The 17,989-nt window shown below is 44.7% G+C and overlaps 1 pseudogene; it reads left to right on the plus strand.

The window, feature by feature from the left end:
- The window catches only part of LOC127580721 (plasma membrane calcium-transporting ATPase 1-like), a 289,484-nt pseudogene that overhangs the window by 260,920 nt on the left and 10,575 nt on the right, over positions 1-17,989 (plus strand).

Here is a 17,989-nt window from a genome sequence, read left to right on the forward strand (position 1 = left end):
GAGGGGAAAGATTTAAAAGGGACCTAAGTGTCAACTTTTTCACGCAAAGGGAGGTGGGATTTGGGATGAGCTGCTAAAGGAAGTAGTTGAGGCAGGCACAATAACAATATTTAAAAGACACTTGAACAATTTTGGAGAACCTTTTTCTTAACGTCTTCCAAAAACGATGGAAATTTTTATCTTTTTGTGGAAATTTTTTTTTGAAACAGTCTTGCGGTGAAGTCACATCTTGAATCAAGAACCTATCAATCTCTGCCTTAAAAACACACAATGACTTGGTCTCCACAGCCCTCTGTGGCAACGAATTCCACAGATTCACCGCCCTCTGGCTGAAGAAATTCCTCCTCATCTCAGTTCAAGTGTCTGATAGGAAAGGTTTAGAAGGATATGGGTCAAATGTGGGCAAATGGGACTAGCTTAGATGGACATTTTAGTCAGCATGGATGAGTTGGGCCGAAGGGCCTGTTTCCATGCTGTATGACTCTGACTCTATGACTCTAAATCTATTGCACAAAATGGCCACTTAGCACATAGTGTCAATGCTGGCTGGATAACGAACCACCTCATTTCCATTTCGTTGACTGTAAGCCAAGTACATTGATGAGGTTGTCTCCCTCCACAGTGCTCCAGAGGCACTGAGTTTCAGACTGGCCCAATGCTCTGGAGGGGTTTGGGTGGGAAGGAGGAAATCTCCTCAATTCCTCACTAATCCTCCTGCTGATGCACGTATCTTTGTGTCTCTAGCATATAAGACCATAAGATATAGGAGCCATTCAGCCCACTGAGTCTGCTCCGCCATTCAATCATGACTAATTTTTTTTCAACACCATTCTCCTGCCTTCTCCCCGTAACCCTTAACCCCCTTACCAATCAAGAACCTGTCAATCTCTGCCTTAAATACATCCAATGACTTGGCCTCCACAGCTCTCCGTGGCAACAGATTCCACAGATTCACCGCCCTCTGGTTGAAGAAATTCCTCCTCATCTCAGTTTTAAAGAGACCTCCTTTTATTCTGAGGCTGTGCCCTCGGATCCTAGACTGTCCCACTGATGGAAACATCCTCTCCACGTCCACTCTTTCCAGGCCCTTCAGTGAATGGAAATCTATTGTGTGGTTACTGGAGAAGGTTTCATTGTCAATAATTTGGCACTAGTCATTATGCTGATACTTTTGTGATATTTTTAATGCAATTAACTGTCACCTTTGTTGTCCAGAAGGAAACCAATACTTTCCAATTAAGTGGTCTGGGGTGTGTTGTCATGCACAAGTTCAATCGAGTGTCTTTTCTTGAAACAGGTATTATTGACAGCACCATTGGAGAAATGCGGCAGGTGGTGGCTGTAACTGGAGACGGGACAAATGATGGACCAGCACTGAAGAAGGCTGATGTTGGCTTCGCTATGGTACCCTTTTGTTTTCCTCAATGTATCGCAACACCACCGAATTATATTTGCTATCATTTGGATAAGTACATGGATAGGAAAGGTTGAGAGGGGTAAGAGCCAAATATGGGCAAATGGGACTAGCTTAGGTTGGCACCTTGATCGGCATGGACCAGTTGGGCCGAAGGGGCTGTTTCCGTTCTGTATGACTCTGTGTGACTCTCTCTATTCATTGAAGAGCCATTGTCCATCTTGTGTCATCTTTGCATTGTGTTTGTGCTCTCTTCTGATTCAAAAAGCTGTGGGTGCAAGTCTCACTCAAGAGACTTGAGCACTTGATTGAGGTTGTGACTTTAATGTAATAGAACATTACAGCACAGCGCAGGCCCTTTGGCCCACAATGTTGTGCCGACATCTTATTCTGCTCTAAGATCTATCTAACCCTTCCCTCCCACATAGCCCTTCATTTCTCTATCATTCATGTGTCTATCTGAGAGTCTCTTAAATGTCCCTAATGTATCTGCCCCCACAACCTCTGCAGGCAGTGCGTTCCACGCATCCACCACTCTCTGTGTAAAAAAAAACTTACCCCTGACATCCCCCTTATACCTTCCTCCAATCACCTTAAAATTATGCCCCCTCGTGTTAGCCATTGTCCCCCTGGGAAAAAGTCTCTGACTATCCACTCGATCTACGTCTCTTATCATCCTGTACACCTCTATCAAGTCATCCTCCTCCTCTCCAAGGAGAAAAGCCCTAGCTCACTCAACCTATCCTTATAAGACATGCTCTCCAATCCAGGCAACATCCTGGTAAATCTCCTCTGCACCCTCTCTAAAGCTTCCACATCCTCCCTATAATGAGGTGACCAGAACTGAATACAATACTCCAAGTGTGTTCTAACCAGAGTTTTGTAGAGCTGCAACATCACCTCATGGCTCTTGAACTCAATACCCTGATTAATGAAGGCCAACACACCATACGCCTTCTTAACAACCCTATCGACCTGTGCGGCAATCTATGGACGTGGACCCCAAGATCCCTCTGTTCCTCCACACTGCTAAGGGTCCTGCCATTAACCTTGTATTCTGCCTTCAACTTCAATCTCCCAAAGTGTATCACTTCACACTTATCCAGGTTGTACTCCATCTGCCACTTCTCAGCCCAGGTCTGCATTCTATAGATATCCTGTTGTAATCTACAGCAACCTTCTACACTACCCACAACACCACCAACCTTTGTATCATCAGCAAACTTACTAACCCACCCTTCCACATCCTCATCCAAATCATTGATAAAAATCACAAAGAGCAGGGGACGCAGAACAGATCCCTGCGGAACACCACTGGTCACTGACCTCCAGGCAGAACACGCTCCATCTACCACCACCCTCTGTCTTCTATGGGTAATGTTGAGGGAGTGCACAAGGTGCTGTCTTTCATATGGAATAACAACTTGAGGATATATATTCAGGTGGTCAAAAGATCACTTGGCTTTATTCCACAGGCAACCAATTCAAATTGGACTCTAGTTAGACCTGATAAAAGTCAGACATATATTCGATATTTTTGCAAAGTGACAAAATGGTAACCAGATTTTTTTTACATGCTTCTTTTACAAGTGGTCTGCACTGGCAGCACTTCTCTGCCACCAGAGCATAGAATGAGCAATGGGACTCTCCTCATCAAACTTCAGGGATACATCTTTCATTCTTCTTCATCCTCTGCTGCATCCACTCTGTTTACATGTGTAAACTAAACTATGTTTACACATTTAGTCTCACCCTACCACAAATATCCCCCTTGTTCTACCTATCCCTCTCATCAGTACTGGGGACATTGGTCTGGAAGAGGACTCTGATGTTGGTTAGCTTGTCCTTCCAATGAATTTAAAGGATTTTCTGAAGACATTCAGAAATGAATGTCAGAAATGAAGAGCCACTCCACACTCCAACAGTGAATGGAATGTGAAATGGTTATTGTACAGCCACCTTGTGGTTTATCATCTGTCTAGGATTTTAGTTGTTTTTTCAGGTTTCCAGCATGTGTAGGGTTTTGCTTCTTAGTCACTAGGGAAAGTTTTGCTTTTGGTCAGAACATGAATAATTAAAAAAACACAACTGTATCTGAGAGAAGACATTGGAAAGAGAAGATATAGGAAAGACGTCATTAAGCTGGAAAGAGTGCAAAGAAGATTTACGAGAATGTTGCCAGAACTTGGCCTAAATTATAGGGCAGGCTAGGACTTTGGAATGTAGGAGACTGAGGGGTGACCTTTTTGAGGTGTATAAGTCGTGAGGGGCATAGATCGGGCAAATGCACACACTTTTTCCCAGTGTGTTGGGGAATCAAAAACTGGAGGGCATAGGTTTAAGGTGAGAGGGGCAGGATTTAAAAGAGACCTGATGGGCAGAGGGTAGTGGGTATATGGAACAAGCTGCCGGAGGAAGTGGTTGAGGCAGGAACAATAACAACATTGAAAAGGCATTTGGGCAGGTACATGGATAGGAAAGGTTTAGAGGGATATGGGTCCAACACAGGCAGATGGGAGTAGCTTGGATGGGGCATCTTGGTCGGCATGGACCAGTTGGGCCAAAGGGCCTGTTTCCGTGCTGTATGACTAAGGCCTACTTGTCTTGAAATTGAGGGCATTGTCCGATGAAGTGGGTGTGTAAGACTGGTCTATTGTCACTGGAGATCAGAAGAGATAAGAAAGAATTGGAGGGATTGACAAGGTAGATGCTGAGAGGTTGTTTCCCTTAGCTGCTGAGCCTGGGACTAGAGAGGAGAGGAGCGACATATTCCCAAAGAAATGAAAACCAAGCAGCAATACGAGCAAGGTTAACATTGCTGTGAAAGAAAGCCACAGATCTTTGATCACAGGTTCTTTCTGCATTGCTCAGTTTGAACATTTAACAGTAGTCTATATTGCTGTAGAAGATTATTTCATGGTGTAAAGTTATCAGTTCTATGGGTTAGATTTGTGTCATCGTTAATGGATAGATGTTTATGTCAGCACACTGCACTAGCTGCCCAAGGATGTACTGTACATGCTGTGCACAGGAGATTTAACAGATTAACTTATTAGAAATTCACTTGGCATCTACTCACTCAATCCCTCCAGTTCTTGGATGCCTCATTCTTCTAAACTCCACTGACTACAGATCAACCTTACTTGCCTCTCCTCGTAGGGAAATGCCCTTTATTTTACTCTCTGATTATACAGAGTCCACAAATGCATATTTCTTTTATTCAAGTTCTAACCCAAAAGCCTTTGAACTATGTAACTGAAGAGCAAAAATCTACAGATGCTGGAAACGGAATCAAAATGCTGGAAGTACTCAGCAGGTCAGGCAGCATCTGTGGAGAGAGTATTGTCTGGGGTCGTCTTAGGATGCAAGGTAGGTAGGCATCCCAGTCCAGATCTGGGGAAGTAAAAAGGTTGTCCAGACTGCCAGGTCATCAAGTCCCTCCCCACAGTGTACCACATGTGGAATGAACCCATCCTATGCACCTCTCAATGAAAGATTGGGGTGCAGGTGTGAACACAGCCCAGTCCATCACGCAAAACAGCCTCCCCTTTATTGACTCTGTCTACACTTCCCGCTGCCTTGAGAAAGCAGCCAACATAATCAAGGACCCCTCCCAGCCTGGTCATTCCCACTTCTCCCCCCTCCTGCCGGGCAGAAGATACAAAAGCTTAAGAGCACATACCACCAGGCTCAACGACAGCCTCTACCCTGCTGTTGTCAGACTCTTGAACAGACCTCTCATACACTAAAGGTGAATTCTTGATCTCCCAATCCACCTCGTCGTGGCCCTTGCACTTTACTAGTCTGCCTGCACTGCACTTTCTCTGTAGCTGCTATACTATATTCTGTATTCTGTTTCCTTTTTACTACCTCGATGTAATTATGTGTGGCATTCCCTGACTGGATGGCATGCAAAGTTTTTCACTGTATCTTAGTATACCATAAGACATTCGGCCCATCGAGTCTGCTCTGCCATTCTATCATGAGCTGATCCATTCCCCCATTTAGCCCCACTCCCCCGCCTTCTCACCATAACCTTTGATGCCCTGGCTACTCAGATACCTATCAATCTCTGCCTTAAATACACCCACTGACTTTGCCTCCACAGCTGCCCGTGGCAACAAATTCCACAGATTCACCACTCTCTGGCTAAAGAAATTCCTCCGCATCTCTGTTCTGAATGGTTGCCCTTCAATCCTGAAGTCGTGCCCCCTTGTACTAGACTCCCCTACCATGGGAAACAACTTTGCCCCATCTACTCTGTCAATAGAACCAATACGTGACAATAGAACCAATGCCTGCACTAGGAAGCGTCCCATCAAATTTCTGAAGTGCCAGAAAGCCAGAGGCTTGTTGTCACATTTCCCTGTGAAAAAGACACTATTCCCCTTTGTGTTTGTGTGGGGGGGATAAAAGAACATCCAGCAATTAAATATCTGGGCAAGTGGCTGAAAGAGACTGAAGAAGCAGGAGCTAAATATTCTGCCTAATATCACCCACTGATGATACACGGAGACTAATTGTTTTTGATGTTCAATTTATTTCTGTTTTAGTGAGAATTGAGCTGACTTTATTTAGCAGTGCAGCTGTGCCCCTAGCTTTCTGGCAGCTTGTGAGCCACTTTTGTACTTCACACAGGAGGTCTCGTCTGCCAGTTGGGCATTTTGGAAATTGGACTGCGTGGCAAGAAAAGTGAAGTCGCTACGTTGCTCTAATTGGGAAACAAAAATTTGCCATAGTTCATCTTCAATAAAAATAACCAGTCTTGCTGGTAATTCACTTAAAAATCAGGCCTGCTAACTGACACACAGGGGTTTAATGAGACTTCTGATTGTTGTGAACAAAGCCCAGAGTTTATTGTTAAGTTTGAATGTGACATTAATGCACAAGGGAAACAAGTTATAGTTTGTAGGTAAGTTGGGCATGTAATTAGTGTAAAAATTTGGATCATTAATTTTAAAATAAAATAGGTGGTTGATGGATGGTGCAGACTGTAATCAGAAGGATGTCTCCATGTTGTATCTCTCTACGATTCTATGCAATGCAGCAGTTAAAGCTTCAGCTAAAAGGAAGGAAACCAACTTGGTGGCTCCCACCAAGGCAGTGATGATTGATTCTATCACTTGTAGGTTTCCCTTCTGATTCTAGAGGTAAAGGAACAGAAATGTCCTACCTGTTACTTTTAAAGTCACGTTGTCTGGGAGTGTGTGTGGAAGTGTGACTAGGCTTCAACAAACAACTGTTTCAGTTGTCAATCACATCAGCCTATCCTGCAAAGTACGGTAAAAAATGCAAGACAGAATTTCTGACCTGTGTTGGTTTGGATTTTAAAGGGCATTGCGGGAACTGATGTCGCAAAGGAGGCATCGGACATCATCCTAACAGACGATAACTTCACCAGTATTGTTAAGGCCGTGATGTGGGGTCGCAATGTGTACGACAGCATCTCCAAGTTCCTGCAGTTCCAGTTGACAGTAAATGTGGTTGCAGTGATCGTCGCCTTTACTGGAGCCTGTATCACCCAGGTCAGTACTTGTGGAGTTGGGCAATGTTGGCACTTCACCTGCCTCCTTGTTCTCTTGACTGGCTCTGTAACTGTACTGCATTCAGCCCCGCGTTGGGACGTGTTATACTCCAGATCGCCCAGGTTATTACAACAAACAATATATAGGTTGCACTGGTGGATAAGTCACTCACTTTTCAGGATCTTCAATTTTGTTGTGTTTTTGGAATGCATTTAGCGTTTCTCCAGAGAGTTTTGAGTCAATAATGAAAAATAAAAATGAATTCTAGTTTTGAAACCCAGTTTATTGCATTGACAATGTATGGTGCTGCATTTTACAATTTCATTGCGAAGCAAAACTTAGTAAAATATGAGTCGAAATATACAGAAATCAACGTTGATAGGGTTCATGGCAAAAATACCATACTCAGTAGTGCACCTGCAAGTAGTAATATAGTTGCTGCCTCACAGGTCTCGGGATCCGGGTTCAGTCCTGACCTGGCGTTGTGTCTATGTGGAGTTTGCACGTTCTCACTGTGACTGTGTGGGTTTCCTCTGGTGCTGCAGTTTCCTTCCACATCCCGAAGACATTAATTGTCCACTATAAATTGCCCCTAGTGTGTAAGTGGGTGGTAGAATCTGGGGGGAACAAATTGGGATTAGTATAAATGGATGCTTGATGGTTAAAACACAGCTCAGTACTGGTTAACCACCATCAGTGTTGCAATCCTATTGTGTGGCTTTGTTAGAATTGGTCTGGAAGCTTTTAGTTAATGTAATGACAGCAGTTACTTAGGGCAGAGCTGAAGAGTTGTAATGGGAGTTGTAATGTAATGTACCAGATATGACATGTTCCATTGTCTTGGACACATGGCAAGTTCGTATATCGGGCAGTTCCACTGTGGAGTAAGTGAGAATACCAGTGGAATTCTGTGAGGATCTGAGGCCAGAATGTACCCAAAAACAGCCACGCAGAATGAGTGGACTGATGAGGTGATAATGAATCAGTAGAAGCCACTGAACCTTGCTCGGGGAAGTTCTGGTTGTTGGAAGGCCATGTTCACAGTTCAGATGCATGTCTTTGTAACAAGTGTTAAAAATACACTTATGGGCCTTGGGTGTCAGTATTGGCGAGAGGGGAATATTAGATTGGTGAATATTCTACAGGAGATCCCAGTCTAATTGGAGAGCCCATGTGATGAGCTTAACATGTGATAATATGGGAGAATTTTAAATTTCCTTGAATAAATTAAAACTGCATTGTTGTCATGTCTAGTGTGACTAGTGGCCCATGGTAAAACTCTCGCTGAGCTGCAGTCACTTCTGGAGTATAATTTGGTTCCATTCATGGTAACTCCAAAGCGATGTGCTGTGATCCTGAGGAATGAAATATAATTCATTCTGCATCACACACAAGATGCTGGAGGAACTCTGCAGGTCAGGCAGCATCTATGGAGGGAATTAAACAGTCGACGTTTCAGGCCGAGACCCTTCATCAGGACCATTCTGTTCATTTCCCTCCATAGATGCTGCCTGACCTGCTGAGTTCCTCCAGCATTTTGTGTGTTGTTGGTCCAGATTTCCAGCACCTGCAGTCTCTCTTGTGGCTCTGTAATTCATACCGCATGGTAATGTGGACTGCAGAGCCTGCTCCTATCATTAGCTACCTGATGATCTTAATTGACTGGGGTTTAAAGGAAAGATTGAGCACATTGGGCTTACACTTGCTGCAGTTCAGAAAAGTTGGAGATGATCTTATTGAAAGATAAGATTTTGAGAGGAGGGGTGGTTAACGGTAGATGCTAGGAGGATGTTTCCCCAGGTTAGGGAATTTATGGATGAGGCAGCATATTCTGTGGATAAAGGAATTTAAAACTGAGGTGAAGGAGGTATATGTAAGGTGTTGCACTTTGGAAGATCAAATGTAAAGGAACAATACACAGTTAATGGCAGGACCCTTAACAGGGTTGATTTACAGAAGGATCTTGGGGTCCAAATCCATAACTCCCTGAAAGTGGTTGCACAGATTGATAGGGTGGTAAAGAAGGCGTATGGCACGCTTGCCTTTATTAATTGAGGCACTGAGTTCAAGAGTTGGGAAATTATGTTGCAGCTTTATAAAACTCTGGTTGGACTGCATCTGGAGTATTGCATTCAATTCTGGTTGCCCCATTTCAGGAAGGATGTGGAGGCTTTGGAGAGGGTGCAGAAGAGGTTTACCAGGATGCTGCCTGGATTAGAGGGTATGAGGTATAAGGAGAGGTTGGACAAACTTGGGTTGTTTTCTCTGGATCAGCTGAAACTGAGGGGAGACCTGAGAGAAGTTTATAAGATTTATGAGAGGCATAGATAGAGTAGACAGCCAGTATCTTTTTCCCAGGGTCAAAATGTCTAATGCTCGAGGGCACGCATTTAAGGTTAGAGGGGGTAAGTTCAAAGGAGATGTGTGGGGCAAGTGTTTTGCACAGAGTGTGGTGGGTGCCTGGAATGGACTGCCAGGAATGGAGGCAAATATGATAGAGGCGTTTAAGAGGCTCTTAGATAGGGGCATGAATGTGCAGAGAATGGAGGGATATAGACATTGTGTAGGCAGAAGGGATTAGTTTAGTTAAGCATTTAATTACTAGTTTAATTAGTTCAGCACAACATGGTGGGCCAAGGGGCAGTTCTGTTCTATATGAGAGTTGTGAATTTTAGGAGTTTTCAACCCAGAGAATATGTCCTAAGTCGATGCTGAGAGAGACTTTTGGACTGTTGAGATTAGGTTATGGTGAACAGGTATGAAGGTGGAGCTCAGGGTAAAGATCAGATCAGCCTTGATTACATTGACTGGAAGAGTGGAGTTGAGGAGCATTATGACCTTCTGCTCTCATCTCTTATGTCTGCATTTAAATTCCAAACCAGGATTCTCCACTGAAAGCCGTTCAGATGCTCTGGGTAAACCTGATCATGGACACATTTGCCTCCTTGGCCTTGGCAACCGAACCCCCAACAGAGTCTCTTCTGCTTCGCAAGCCTTACGGCAGGAATAAGCCACTGATCTCTCGGACAATGATGAAGAACATCCTGGGCCACGGAGTTTACCAGCTCACCATCATCTTCACACTCCTCTTTGCTGGTCAGTTTCATCGGCGGTGCATTTGTTTGTGTGTTTAATTTTCTCCACCCTACCTCTGTGAAGCAGTTATTGGGCACTGAGCCTTGGGGGGGGATGGCGGAAGTGATTCTTCTCATCAAAGTCAAAAACGAGTTTATTGTCACGTGCACAAGTCCATGTGTGCACAGGTGCAATGAAAAACTTGCAGCAGCATCACAGGCACAGAGTATCAGATAAGCAGCATTCACAAGAAAAACATAAATTAACACAATTTTTACAAGAACACAATTAGAGCAAAAAAAAACAAAGTCCATTTTAGTACAAAGTGGTCATAGTGTTGCTAAACTGTAGTGATTAGGGTTGGGCAGGTTGGTTCAAGAACCGAATGGTTGAAGGGAAGTAGCTGTTCTTGAACCTGGTGGTGTGGGACTTCAGGCTTCTGTACCTCCTGCCCAATGGTAGCTGCAAGAAGATGGCATGGCCCAGATGGTGGGGATCTTTGATGATGGATGTTGCTTCTTTGAGGCGCTGCCTCAAGACAGCTCTGTGATTTTTGTTTTTGAAAAGGAAAATCCAATACGTATAGCATCTCACTTACTTATTACCATTCAATCTGAGAGAGGTAATCAATTACTACTTTTAATTTGAAACCTTCGTTAGTGCTGTCATATGTTCTGATATTGTGAAAAAAACACTAAACTATTGCAGGTGATTCAGCAGAAGCTGTTTGATTGCATTCGGATGCTGGATGTGTGGTTCTCCTACCTCAATAGCTTCCATTTTGTAAAGTGACTTTTAGTAGCAAGGAGATCCCCAGGCATCATGTAACTATCAGGTCGTTGTAAACGCTCATCAGTTCACTGGTGTCCTTACCCTGGCCAATACCTGATCCCCCATACAACCTGTGGTTGGCTTTCTCCTGAGGGTAATTAAAGATGTATAGTTAACACCACGTCCAGTGAACATGTACATTAAGAAAACCTACACGTAATGAGTTTCATCTGCAATAATTTAACTTTAAAATATTATACAGGCCCTTCTGTAATTCTAATTCTGCTCAACTGGATCAGTGTTCCATCCCCCACCAGATCAATGTGCCAGTTGTACCACTTTGTTGCCCTTTCTAGATCCAGTAGCCCAGGTAACAAACCTCAATTAGTCTGGTGCTCCTGCCTCTGCCAGTTCTCCCTCAACAGGCATTCATTGTTTACTCAATCCACCCAACTCTTTTTCCATTCAAAGTTTTACTTGGGTTGCATCAGGCAGTGGGTAACCCTTCAGTTAAAACTCTAACGAAACTTTCTGAAAGTATCCGATTGTGTGCATTCACAAGAACGTTAATGAGGCAGGGCTTGTCCTTTCTGAAGCTTCTAATTGTTAGATTATTTTGATTTTTGACTTGGTGTTGGTTTATTATTGTCACTTGTACCGAGGTACAGTGAAAAGCTTCTTACAAACCGATTGTACAGGTCAATTCAATTTCATGGGGAAGAAGGAGACTTGTATTTACACAGTCCACTTATCAATCCCTTTCCGGTCATCTCAAGGTGCTTTACAGCTACTGAAACACTTTCAAAGTGTGGTCAGCTGTTGTAATGAAGCTTTGGCCCTAAGTTTTGACTAAGCTGATTGCTGGTTCAGAGGTAAAATGTAAAGTTTCAAAGCATATTCCAGTCCCCAAGTTACAACTACTCTCCATTTGCCTGGATGAGTACAACTTCAACAACAGTAAAGGAGCTCAACACTGTTTGATAGACACCCCATCCACAACCATTCACTCACTCCACCACAGACACACAGTAGCAGCAGTGTGTACCATCTACAAGATGCACTGCAGCAACTTACCAAGACTCCTTAGACAGCACCTTCCAAACCCACCACCTCTACCAGCTAGAAGGACGAGGGCAGCAGGAGCACGGGGAACACCACCGCCTGGGAGTTGCCCTCCAAGCCACACACCATCCTGACTTGGAAATATATCACCGTTCCTTCACCGTCACTGGGTCAAAATCCTGGAACTCCCTCCCTAACAGCATTGTGGGTGTACCCACTCCTCAAGGACTGCAGCAGTTCAAGAAGGCAGCTCACCACCACCTCCTCAAGGGCAATTAGGGATGGGCAATTGAATGCTGGCTCAGCCTGCAAAGCCCACATCCCTTGAATGAATAACAAAACTATTCTCAGAGACACAAGAGACTGCAGATGTTGGAATCTGGAGCTCCAAATTATTCTGAGTTCTCTCTTCAGCCAGTCAAATCCACTCCCCTCCTGCAACATAGACTGTCATACAGCAGGGAAACAGGCCCTTCAGCCCAACGGGTCTGTGCCGACCAGGAACCACCATTTACACCAATCCTACACTAATCCCATTTTATTCTCTTCACATTCCCATCAACTCCTCCCTGATTCTACCCCTCACCCACACACTAGGGGCAATTAACCGACCAACCCGCACGTCTTTGGGATGTGGGAGGAAACTGGAGCACCCGGGGGAAACCCACGGGGTCACAAGGAAAACGTGCAAACTCCACACAGACAGTGCCGGAGTTCAGGATTGGATCTGGGTCCCAGGAATTGTGAGGAAGCACCTCTTCTTCTGTGCCTCTGTTGCCCAAAAGTGCACACTTTTAAAGTCAAAATTGAACATTTTTCCTAATGTTTCTATTTGGCCATTAAGCTCTGTCCCTCTACCAATCCTTCTCCCTGCTCCGTGCCTATGAATCAGCTGGTTCTACCTCTGAAGCTTCTGATAGGTTGGAGGAGTTGGACCCTCCTGAGTTTAGATTGCTCTCTGGTTAATTCCCTCTCCCCAGCACATAGTGGAGAAGTTGCTTTGTCCTGTGGCTCCACGACCGTCTGAGAACATGCAGTAGTCCAGAACTTCTCCCAGTCTGAAGGGCCTGGAGTGTCACATTCCTGTTCTCCGTGTCAAGGGAGGATTTACCAGGAAAGGACTTTATATTGTCAATAGATGATTTAATTGTTGGAAGAAGTTGCTGGGGGATTTTGAGGATATAGGATGAGTTCTCTTTGTCTGGAGATGCTAATGGGGAGGTGTGATGGAGGGGAGAGGGTCGGAATTGGTTTATTATTGTCACATGTACCGAGATACAGTGAAAAGCTTTTGCTTGTGTGCCATCCAGACAGATCATTCCATACATAAGTACATTGATGCACCACACAAAGCATCCTATCCAGATGCATCACGGCTTGGTATGGCAACTGCTCTGCCCGGGACCGCAAGAAACTGCAGAGAGTTGTGGACACAGCTCAGCGCATCACGGAAACCAGCCTCCCCTACATGGACTCTGTCTATACCCCTCGCTGCCTTGGTGTAGCAGCCAGCGTAATCAAAGACCCCACCCACCTGGATCATTCTCTCTTCTCCCCTCTCCCATCAGGCAGAAGATACAGGAGCCTGAGGGCACGTACCACCAAGCTCAAGGACAGCTTCTACCCCACTGTGATAAGACTATTGACCGGTTCCCTTATACGATGAGATGAACTCTTGACCTCACAAGCTACCTTGTTGTGACCTTGCACCTTATTGTCTACCTGCAGTGCACTTCCCTGTAGCTGTGATACTTTACTCTGTATTCTGTTATTGTTTTTACCCTGTACTACCACAGTGCATTGTGTAATGAATTAATCTGTACAAGTGGTACGTAAGACAAGTTTTTCACTGTACTTCGGTACGTGACAATAATAAACCAATACCAATACCAGTTGAGGTAGTACAAAAGGAAAACAGAATGCAGAATATAGTTTCCAGAGAAAGTGCAGTGCTGCCGGGAGACAATAAGGTGCAAGGACCATGATGAGGTAGGTTGAGAAGTCAAGAGTTCATCTTTATCGTACAAGAGGTCCATTCAAGAGTCTGATAACAGCGGGATAGAAGCTGTCCTTGAGCCTGGTGGTAGGTGTTCTCAAGCTTTTGTATCCTCCGCCCGATGGGAAAGAAGGGAGAAGAGAGACTGACCGGGGTGGGAGGGGTCCTTGTTATGTTGGCTGCTTTCCCAAGTCAGCGGGAACTGTAGACAGAGTCAATAAAGAGGAGGCTGGTTTATGTGATGCACTGGGCTGTGTTCACAACTCTCTGCAATTTCTTGCAGTCTTGGGCTGAGCAGTTGCCGTACTGAGCTGTATATATTGAGGCAAGGGAGAATCCAACCACAGCAGGCTGAGTAGACTCCTATCGTTAATCTGAGAGCTGTGTTGGCAGGTCTCTTGAAATAAATCCATTTGGTGTGATTAATTTATTAGTAATATATTATTATCAATTAATAAGTGTGGACACTTTGAGAGTAGAATTCTCCCTGTTTCGGTTTCATACGTCAGTTGAAATTATCATTGTTTTGTTGCCAAACTTTTGATCTTGTTCACTAGGTGTTAATAAGTAAATCTGTGGCCAATTAAGTGAGCTTGTCGAAAAGAAAGACTTTGATTAACGAAATGCTTTTCATAATCCAAGGGTGTCCCCAGAGCACGGAACAGCCAATGAAGCAAGTTTTCTGATGTATGGTTATAGGTGTGGAGCATTCGTCAATCAGAATGTGGCGATGATTGGCTGGTCTGCTTGGGATCACTCCCTTCTCTTGTTTGAGATGGTGCCACAAGGTCTTTTCCATCCATCCCAGGATGCAGGCCGACATCTCATCTGAGAAACGGCACATCCACCAGTGCTCTGTGCCTCGTTCAGGGTCAGGCAAGACTTCTGGGCTCAACTCTTGTATTAAACCAGCTTTATAAAACTTTGCTTAGGCTGCACTTGGAGTACTGTGTGCAGTTCTGGTCGCCCCATTACAGGAAGGATGTGCAGGCTTCTGAGAGGGTGCAGAAGAGGTTCACCAGGATGCTGCCTGGATTGGAGAGTATTAGCTATAAGGAGAGGTTGGACAGATTTGGGTTGTTTCCTCTGGAGCGTCGGAAGCTGAGGGGAGACCTGATAGAGGTTTATAAAATTATGAGTGGTGTAGATAGGGTAGACAGTCAGAATCTTTTTCCCAGAATAGAAGTGTGAAATACTAGGGGGCATAACTTCAAGGGGTGAGGGGAAAAGTTTAAAGGAGATGTGTGGGGAAAGTTTTTTTTAGACAGAGTGGTGGGTGCCTGGAACGTGCTACCAGGGGTGGTGTGGGAACAGATACAACAGTGGAGTTTAAGAGGCATTTAAGCAAGCACATGAACATGCAGGGAATGGAGGGATATGGATCATGTGCAGGCAGGAGGGATTAGTTTAAGTTGGCATCGTGTTCAGCACAGGTATCGTGTTCATGTGCTGTACTGTTCTGTGTTCTAACACTGAATCAGGAGTTGAACCCACAACCTTGTAACTTGGAAGCAAGGAGTTTTACCATTTTTATTATTTATTACAACTGATGACAGTCTTGGCACAGCTCTAGCTGACGATATAAACCTCTGGGCTATCCATGCTTTGCATTGGTTCCATCTTCAATCAGCACCAGATGGGGAGTGGGTGGGTAGACAAAGGTTTTCCCCAAACACAGCACTACCATCCTTAACCTGGGAAGCCGGCACCTTCAGCGGGATCAAGGAAACGTGATCAACCGATCAATAAAGAAACTTTACACTGGGGTGGGGATGAAGTTGCCCCAAATCAATGAAGTAAGTTGCAGCAAAGAAGGAATGGTTTGGACTTCTCCATGTTTATAGGGTGCAATGTTTGTTTGACCTGTATAGCCCTACACCCTGATTTACAAAGTGACAGATTCATCCAACATTTGCCTCAACTTTTGGTTTCCCTCTGTGAACATACAGAGAACAGTACAGCACGGGACAGGCCATTTGGCCCGCAATGTTGTGTTGATCTTGATGCCAATTTATACTAAATGTCCTCCTCCTGTGTGTCATCCATCTCCCTCCATTCCCTTTACATTCATGTGTCTATCTAAAAGCCTCAAACTCCACCAAATTGCCTGCTTCCACCTCTACCCCTGGGAACCTATTCCAGGCACCTACCACTCTGCGTAAAAAAAAACTTGCCCCTCACATTGCCTTTAAAATTCCCCACCCCCACCCCTCTCCCAACCTTAAAAGCATATCCTCTGGGGTTTGACATTTCTACCCTGGTGAACTGGACTCTTCCTAATAAACCAAAACTTGCAAAAGCTTCAAACCAGATCAGGGACCTTTCTCGAGATGAAAAACTCCAGCATTGCATTTTTCTGGAGGTTAATTTGCAACAATTTCTTTGGCAGGCGAGAAGTTTTTTGACATCGACAGTGGGAGGAATGCTCCACTCCACTCTCCCCCCACTGAACATTACACCATCGTCTTCAACACCTTTGTGATGATGCAGCTCTTCAACGAGATCAACGCTCGCAAAATCCATGGGGAGCGGAATGTGTTCGAAGCAATTTTCCGAAATCCAATCTTTTGCAGCATTGTGGTGGGAACTTTTCTAATTCAGGTACTGTGTTACTCTGGAAGTGTGGGGCTTTGTACTGTTTTGTTGTTTTTAACCCTGTTTATGTGGAGAGGCAAAAAAGGCCAAAGGACTGTGGAACAATAGCCCTCGTCTACCTTTTCACTCAGAGTGCCTGTCAGAGTGCAGTGAGTCTGCTTATTGTGTTCAGTTCAAAGTATTTGAACTGAGACATTGCATCAAAACGCCACCTCTTTCCAAACCGTACCAGCTTCTCTCTGGATGCAGCATCTGTGGAGGGAAATGGACAGTCGACGTTTCGGGTCAAGACCCTTCATCCTGACTGGCATGTTTGCTGCCATATCCTGGTCAGACCCCACTTGGAGTACTGTGCTCAGTTCTGGTCACCTCACTACAGGAAGGATGTGGAAGCCATAGAGAGGGTGCAGAGGAGATTTAAAAGGATGTTGCCTGGATTGGGGAGCATGCCTTATGAAAACAGGTTGAGTGAACTCGGCCTTTTCTCCTTGGAGCGACGGAGGATGAGGGGGGACCTGATAGAGGTGTATAAGAAGATGAGAGGCATTGATCGTGTGGATAGTCAGAGGCTTTTTCCCAGGGCTGAAATGGTGGCCACAAGAGGACACAGGTTTAAGGTGCTAGGGAGTAGGTACAGAGGAGATGTCAGGGGTAAGTTTTTTACTCAGAGAGTGGTGAGTGCGTGGAATGGGCTGCCGGCAACAGTGGTGGAGGTGGATATGATGTCTTTTAAGAGACTTTTGGATAGGTACATGGAGCTGAGAAAAATAGAGGGCTATGGGTAAGCCTAGTAATTTCTAAGGTAGGGACATGTTCAGCACAACTTTGTGGGCCGAAGGGCCTGTATTGTGCTATAGGTTTTCTATGTTTCTATCCCAAAGACGTGTGTGCTGATAGGTTAATTGCTTACCATAAATTGCCCCTACTGTGCAGGTGAGTAGTGGAATCTGGAGAAGAGTTGATGCGAATGTGGGAGACTAGAAAAAATGGGATTAATGTTGGATCAGTGTAAATGGATGGTTGATGTTCAGTGTGGACTCGAGCTGAAGGACCTCTTTCCGCACTGTCTCTCTCTATGACTCTAAATCTGTCTTTAAATTTGGAGACTAAAGCAATGGTTTAGAGCACTGTACACTCTGAACGGGACTCCTCACCACAAAGTCATCAGTGTGGCTGACAAAACCAGTGCCTTGTGTTCTTGAGTCCTGACGTCACATGTAGAACCCTCATAGAGACTTGCTCTTCCAGCCGACATATCTCTACTTATGTGCAAGTTTAATTAAACCACTTCAAGTCAAGTCGAGTTTATTGCCGTGTGTAAAAGTACACTGAGGTACAGGTACAATGAAAAACTTGCTTGCAGCAGCACCACAGGCACGTAGGTACAGTCAGCACACAGAGTGTAAATTATACAGGCAGTGAAAAGACTGTGCAAAACAAGGCAAAAATGGAATTAGAGAAGTCCAAGATAGTGCAAGAGGTAGTCCGTAGTGTTCCATTGCTGAGGCAGTGATTAGAGTTGTGCAGGTTGGTTCAAGAACCGAATGGTTG

The sequence above is a fragment of the Pristis pectinata genome, chromosome 20 (genome assembly GCF_009764475.1).
Source record: "Pristis pectinata isolate sPriPec2 chromosome 20, sPriPec2.1.pri, whole genome shotgun sequence".
Taxonomy (NCBI): domain Eukaryota; kingdom Metazoa; phylum Chordata; class Chondrichthyes; order Rhinopristiformes; family Pristidae; genus Pristis; species Pristis pectinata.